Source organism: Leopardus geoffroyi, chromosome A3, assembly GCF_018350155.1.
Source record: "Leopardus geoffroyi isolate Oge1 chromosome A3, O.geoffroyi_Oge1_pat1.0, whole genome shotgun sequence".
Taxonomy (NCBI): Eukaryota; Metazoa; Chordata; class Mammalia; order Carnivora; family Felidae; genus Leopardus; species Leopardus geoffroyi.
Window position 1 is genome coordinate 73,786,708 of NC_059336.1, and position 8,083 is coordinate 73,794,790.

The 8,083-nt window shown below is 41.7% G+C and overlaps 1 pseudogene; it reads right to left on the reverse strand.

The window, feature by feature from the left end:
* Window positions 1–3,126: 3,126 nt before the first annotated feature.
* On the reverse strand, window positions 3,127–4,755 carry LOC123581363 (annotated as a pseudogene).
* Window positions 4,756–8,083: the final 3,328 nt, after the last annotated feature.

An 8,083-nucleotide genomic window follows, 5' to 3' on the forward strand; every position in this document is an offset into this window, starting at 1 on the left:
AAGGGAAGCAGAAGCCCAGGGGGCTGGTTCCTTAGATCTCAACAAAGCCTCCTGGGACCTCTCTGAACCTGAAGACACTACAGACCCCTAATGTGAACAGTCTCTCAAGTGGTGATGCCATGAGTTCTTTAAGACAAAGACATTTGTTTGCAATTTTACACACTTGCATCACTGACATATAATTGCACTGTGACTGCATCAGCCCTGGCCAGAAATTCCCAGGATGCCCCAAGATCTATCACTGCTTAAACAAAAATTTACTCACTTGCTTTAATTTTTTTTCCCTCTTTTTGTGTCTTATTGCACTGTCAGCATTTTTCAAGTAGCTGCTTGTCAATAAGATGACATGCTATTCAGATGACATTTGAAGCACTTTAAAAATAATGATTGTAACACAAATGTTTGTCAACAGGGAAGTTGTAGACAAAAAATGGTGACTGACATAATGGAAACTATTTGGTCACTAAAAATAATAAAGTGGATCTTTAGGTATTGATACTTAAAGATATCTTTAGGGGTGCCTGGGTGGCTCAGTCGATTAAGCATCCAACTTCGGCTCAGGTCATGATCTCACAGTTTGTGGGTTCAAGCCCCGCATCGGGCTCTGTGCTGACAGCTCAGAGCCTGGAGCCTGCTTTGGATTCTGTGTCTCCCTCTCTCTCTGTTCCTCCCCTGCTCATGCTCTGTCTCTCTCTCTCTCTCCTTCAAAAATAAATAAAAACATTAAAAAAATTTTAACAAAAAAAGATATCTTTAGGTATTAAGAGAACCAAAAGGAGTTTCAAAACAGTATGTATAGTAGGATCATATTTTAGTAAGATAATAATTCTTATACATCTTGGTATAAAAATCTGAAGAAAGATACCTCAGGCTGACAATAGGGGCTATTTTCAGGGATGAAATTATAATAGATTTTTCTTATATATTTCTATACTCTTTAGAATTTCTTGAATAAGTATTACTTTTTCAAGCAGAAAAAAATATTTTTAAAAAACCAGTGTTATAATATGTGCAAAAGAGCAAAAGAATATATTATTAATTTTATCAATTATATATTAATTTTAATATTATTAGTGAGATTTTTCATGGTAGTTTCTCAGTTGAGTAAGCTTCTGTGAAAATAGCAGTTATTATTACTATAATAACTGATGTAAAAAATAAACTCAAAATGGATGAAAGACCTAAATGTGAGACAGGAAACCATCAAAACCCTAGAGAAGAAAGCATCAACCTCTTTGACCTTAGTCACAGCAAGTTCTTGCTCAACACATCTCCGAAGGCAAGGGAATTAAAAGCAAAAATGAACTATTGGGACCTCATCAAGATAAAAAGCCTCTGCACTGCAAAGGAAACAATCAACAAAACTAACAGGCAACCGACAGAATGGGACAAGATATTTGAGAATGACATATTGGATAAAGGGTTAGTATACAAAATCTATGAAGAACTTACCTAACTCAATACCCAAACAACAAATAATCCAGTGAAGAAATGGGAAGAAAACATGAATAGACACTTTTCCAAAGAAAACATCCAGATACCCAAAAGACACATGAAAAGATGCTCAACATCACTCATCATCAGGGAAATACAAATCAAAACCATACTGAGATATCACCTCACACCAGTCAGAGTGGCTAAAAGTAACAACAGATGCTGGCGAGGATGTGGAGAAACAGGAACCCTCTTGCACTGCTGGTGGGAATGCAACCTGGTGCAGCCGCTCTGGAAAACAGTATGGAGGTTCCTCAAAAAATTAAAAATAGAGCTACTCTATGAACCATCAATAGCACTACTAGGAATTTATCCAAAGGACACAGGAGTGCTGATGCGTAGGAGTACATGTCCCCCAATGTTTATAGCATTGCTTTCAACAATAGCCAAATTATGGATCAACTGATGAATGGATAAAGAAGATGTAGTTTGTATATACAATGGAATACTACTTGGCAGTGAGGAAGAATAAAATCATGCCAATTGCTGCAATGTGGATGGAACTGGAAGGTATTAGACTGACTGAAATAAGACAGTCAGAGAAAGACAAATATCATATGTTTTCATTCATATGTGGATCTTGAGAAACTTAACAGAAGACCATGGGGGAAGGGAAGGGGGGAAAAGAGTTACAAACAGAAAGGGAGGGAGACAAACCATAAGAGACTCTTAAACACAGAGAACAATCTGAAGGTTGATAGGGAGGTGGGGGAGAGGGGAGAATGGGTGATGGGCATTGAAGAGGGCATTTGTTGGGATGAGCACTGGGTATTGTATGTAAGCAACGAACCACGGAAATCAACCCCATAAACCAGACACTTTACACACTCTATGTTAGCCAATTTGACAATAAATTATATTTAAAAAGATTACTATAATAACTGGTATAGGAAAAAAAAACAGTATAACTAACCCTCACTGAATCCAAAACAATTTAGTATAGGGAATTTTGGATTGTTTTGGTTTTTTTTATGTTTACCAGCTTATGAAAGGATGTGATAAATACGAATCAACAGCAAGATGAAGAGATACATAGGGTGAGGAACAAGGAAAAGAGTACACTCCCCTCCCCATACCTCTAAACCACAGTACTGCAACCAGCTACTCTGATGCCTAACTCAGTTGAGCCCCCAACTGAGGGCTCAGAATGGCTCAGTGCTCAGAATGGTCATAAAGAATAGAGGCTGACAGGGGTGCCTGGGTGACTCAGTTGGTTAAGCAATGGACTCTTAATTTAGCTCAGGTCATGATCTCACAGTAGTGAGCTCAAGCCCCATGTCCTGCTCTGGGATGAGTGTGGAGCCTGCTTGGGATTCTCTCTCTCCCTCTCTCTCTGCCCCTCCCCCACTTGCACTCTCTCTCTTTCTCTAAATAAATAAATAAAAGTTAAAAAAAAAAAAGAGCGAGAATAGAGGCTGACACCATTTGTCAAGCAAACACTCTATTTTATTGGAAGTCCACATATACACATACATTGCACTTTACAAAAAAAGCATCTATCTGGATCTCTTGCTTCCCTCTAATTCAATATAGGAGGGTTCTAAGGGAAATAAGAGGACAATGTCCCCCTTCCAAATGCTGGGGCTGCCCTGTGCATCCCCAGGCCCCTGGCCCCATGCACAAGAGGTGGGGTTAGTGGAAACCCCACTGGCAGCCAGCATGGGGCACCCAGAGCTTATCCAGAGCCCTCATCACCACCCCAGGAGAGGCCTCTGCCAGGACCATGAACACACTGAAGCACAGCCTGAGCCCTAGTTGGACACAGAGACAGGCACCTGCCTCAGGAGGAGGAGACAGGGTACCCGGGTGGTTGTGGTCAGCCTCACTCAGGGTCAGGGTCAGGGTCAATGACAGTCTGGGCTTCAGTCCCAGCTCCTCCTCCTCCAGGCAGCGCTATGGAGGCCAGGCCTTGAAGAAGTTGGAAATGTAGCTAATGGTGAGGCCAGCCACCAGAATCCCCTGCAGGAGGCCAACGAGGACATAACTCGAGTGGTGCTTAGGGTCAGACACACGGCTGTAGCCAACATAGGGTACAAAGGCCACGAGGAAGAACTGCACTGTGGGCCCCAGAAGCTGAGCTCACTTGGGGCAGAGCCATGCCTGCCTGCACATAGAGCACCACAAACATCCCAAAGGAGGAGTGTCCGGAGTAGAAAGACATTCTGGACTCGGTGATGTTACTAGGCTTTCCCTGCACATCTTCTCCACATGCACGTAGACAGAGCAGTTGAAGTGGCTCAAGTCAGGGTCACACTCAGCCAGGAAGTTGGGCCACAGATGGCCTATCGTGACCTTGGCCAGGTCTGCCAGTGACTGACTCATTGCAGCCCTAAACAGGAACTTTCTCAACACCTTATAGAAGTCAGCCACTCTGTTGTTGAAGTTGGAGTGGGAATAGAGGCAGTCTGTGTGCACCAGGCAGGCCTCCTTGGTTGAGACAAGGATGATGGTGGCTGTGATGGTGACCTCCAGCCATGAACTCGTGGGTGATGGTGTCTGGACAGTAGGCGTACCGGATGGAGTCTTCTCTGCAGTAGAGGCCATGCTTATATGGAGCGTTCACAAGAGTCACGATGGCAAAAGGCAAAGAGGCCCCATTCCATGCCACCTCCGTGACCCCCGATGCCAGTCCCAGTGCATCCCATAGCACCCTGACCGGCCATAGGGTCACATGGCTGCTGAGCCAGTAGTTTATGCTTTATACATATTTAAAACCAAATGGGATTTAAAACTCTGATATCTGTAGAACAATGAACAAACCATACTTATTCATTAAACACGTATTTCCATTAGAAGTATGTGCCAGGCAATGTGTTAGGTGTGTAAGAACTAGGTATACAGTGGGAGAAAAGATAAACTTGCTTCAGAAGATGGCAGAGGAGGAAGACCCTGAGCCACCTCTTCCTACAGACACATCAAGGCTACAACTTCATACAGAACACCTTGCTCTGAGAAAACACCTGAAGACAATTAAAAAAACAGTGGTGCTGGTAGGCACCGCTTTTCTTGACCTCCTTCAGCCTTCCTGGCCAGACACTGGTAGGCACCAATTCTGACACTCTCCATCACCTTGTTAGCACCACTGGCCCTGCCCTGGCATTCCCCTGTGGACCCATCCTGCCCAACATGCCCACCGTAGGTGCCCCTCCAAAGAGTCTCCCATCCTGCCACACCCAACAGGCAGCCTTGGCCAGGACCAGTACCCCTCAAAGGTGACACCTGCCCCAGAGAGGAAGAGCAACAGTAATGGCCTGGCCTCATGGTCGGACCATACCATGGGCTAACCCCACCTACCCTCATGCCTGCAGCAGTCATAACTGGGCCTCTAAGCTGTCCAGGCCAGGGCCAGCCCTGCCCACCAGTGTACCTGCAGCAATCAGCCCAACCACAACAGGAGGGCTCATGCAGCCCATATAGGAAACACTCCTGGAATGCTTCATTCTGGTGACTGGGAGGATTGGGCTTCTGGGCCCCACCAGACTCCTATATAAGGCCACCACCTTCGAGACCAAGAAACATAGCCAACCTACCTAGTACACAGGTATCAACAGTACAAGTCAGACAAAATAAAGAGACAGAAGAATATGTTCCAAATGAAAAAAAAAGAAGACCAAAAAAAAAAAAAAAAAGAAGACCAAAAAAAAAGAAGACCATGGAAAACAAAACAAAACAAAACAAAAAAACCCACAAACAACGACAACGACAAAAAACTAAATGAAACAAGTTCAAAGTAATGGTCATAAAAATGTTCACTAAACTTGGGAGAAGAATAGATGAATTCAGTGAGATATCCAAGAAAGAGATAGAAAATATAAAAAAGAACCAATCAGAGCTGAAGAATACAATAACTGAAATGAAAAATATAGTAGAATCCACAGCAGATTATAAGGATGCAGAAGAACAGATCAGTGATCTAACAGTCTATGTAATGTAGACCACTGGAATAGAATAGAAACCCCAGAACTAGACCCACAAACGTATGGCCAACTCATCTTTGACAAAGCAGGAAAGAACATCCAATGGAAAAAAGACAGTCTCTTTAACAAATGGTGCTGGGAGAACTGGACAGCAACATGCAGAAGGTTGAAACTAGACCACTTTCTCACACCATTCACAAAAATAAACTCAAAATGGATAAAGGACCTGAATGTGAGACAGGAAACCATCAAAACCCTAGAGGAGAAAGCAGGAAAAGACCTCTCTGACCTCAGCCGTAGCAATCTCTTACTCGACACATCCCCAAAGGCAAGGGAATTAAAAGCAAAAATGAATTACTGGGACCTTATGAAGATAAAAAGCTTCTGCACAGCAAAGGAAACAACCAACAAAACTAAAAGGCAACCAACGGAATGGGAAAAGATATTTGCAAATGACATATCGGACAAAGGGCTAGTATCCAAAATCTATAAAGAGCTCACCAAACTCCACACCCGAAAAACAAATAACCCAGTGAAGAAATGGGCAGAAAACATGAATAGACACTTCTCTAAAGAAGACGTCCGGATGGCAAACAGGCACACAAAAAGATGCTCAACATCACTCCTTATCAGGGAAATACAAATCAAAACCACACTGAGATTATCACCTCACGCCAGTCAGAGTGGCCAAAATGAACAAATCAGGAGACTATAGATGCTGGAGAGGATGTGGAGAAACGGGAACCCTCTTGCACTGTTGGTGGGAATGCAAACTGGTTCAGCTGCTCTGGAAAACAGTGTGGAGGTTCCTCAGAAAATTAAAAATAGACCTACCCTATGACCCAGCAATAGCACTGCTAGGAATTTATCCAAGGGATACAGGAGTACTGATGCATAGGGGCACTTGTACCCCAATGTTTATAGCAGCACTCTCAACAATAGCCAAATTATGGAAAGAGCCTAAATGTCCATCAATTGATGAATGGATAAAGAAATTGTGGTTTATATACACAATGGAGTACTACGTGGCAATGAGAAAGAATGAAATATGGCCCTTTGTAGCAACGTGGATGGAACTGGAGAGTGTGATGCTAAGTGAAATAAGCCATACAGAGAAAGACAGATACCATATGTTTTCACTCTTATGTGGATCCTGAGAAACTTAACAGAAACCCATGGGGGGGGGGGGAAGAAGAAAAAAAAAAAGAGGTTAGAGTGGGAGAGAGCCAAAGCATAAGAGACTCTTAAAAACTGAGAACAAACTGAGGGTTGATGGGGGGTGGGAGGGAGGGGAGGGTGGGTGATGGGTATTGAGGAGGGCACCTTTTGGGATGAGCACTGGGTGTTGTATGGAAACCAATTTGACAATCAACTTCAGATATTGGAAAGGAAGAAAGAAAGAAAGAAAGAAAGAAAGAAAGAAAGAAAGAAAGAAAGAAAGAAAGGAAGAAAGAAAAGAAAAAATAAATAAATAAAAGTCTACGTAATGGAAATCATCCAAGCTGAACAGCACAAAGAGAAAAGAATTTTTATTATGTTTTAACATTTTAATTTATTTTTGAGAGACAGAGCACGAGTGGGGGAGGGACAGAGAGACACAGAATCCGAAGCAGGCTCCAGGCTCTGAGCTGTCAGCACCGAGCCCTCCAAGGGGCTCAAACTCACAAATCGCAAGATCATGACCTGAGCCAAAGTTGGAAGCTTAACCAACTGAGCCACCCAGGTGCCCTTAGAGAAAAGAATTTTTTAAAAAATGAGGATAGGTTAAGGGACCTCTGGTACAACATCAAGTGTATTACCATTTTCATTTTAGGAAGCACAGAGAGCCCTACACAATCATGAACCCAAAAAGACCCACACTAAGACACCTAATAATTAAAATATCAAAAATTATAATGAGAGAATCTTAAAAGCAGCAAGAAAATGTGAATAGTTACATACAAAGAAGCATCCATAAGGCTATCTGCTGATTTTCAGCAGAAATTTTGCAGGCCAGAGGGAGTGTCATGATATATTCAAAGTGCTACAAACCCACAACCAAAAATACCCTACTCAGCAAATTTTTCATTCAGAATTGAAGGAGAGACAAAGTGTGTCCCAGACAAATAAAAGTTAAAGAAGTTTAATACCACTAAACCGGCCTTATAAAAAATGCTAAAGGGACTTCTTTAAGCACAAAAGGAAAGGAAGTAAGAAAATTAGGAAAGAAAAAAATCCACTGGTAAAAGCAAACATATAGTAAAGGCAGTAGATTAACCACTTATAAAGCTAATATGAGGGTTAAAAACCAAAAGCAGTAAAACCAACTGTATCTACAATAATTAGTCAAGGGATACACAAAATGAAAAGATATAAAATATGATATGTATATGTAAAATTATAGTGCTTTTAGAATGTGTCTGAACTTACATGACCATCAACTTAAAATAGACTGCTATATAATAGGACATTACATATAAACCTCATGGTAACCACAAAACAAAAACCTATAATAGATCCACAAAAAGTAAAGAGAAAGGAATCCAAGCATAACGCTAAAGAAAGTCATCAAATCACACACATACAAAATACAAAAATAAACACAACATACAGAAATAAAGCCAAATGGATTAAAGACTTAAAGACCTTTATACCTAAAGGTATAAACTTAGACCTTATATAAAGATACAAGA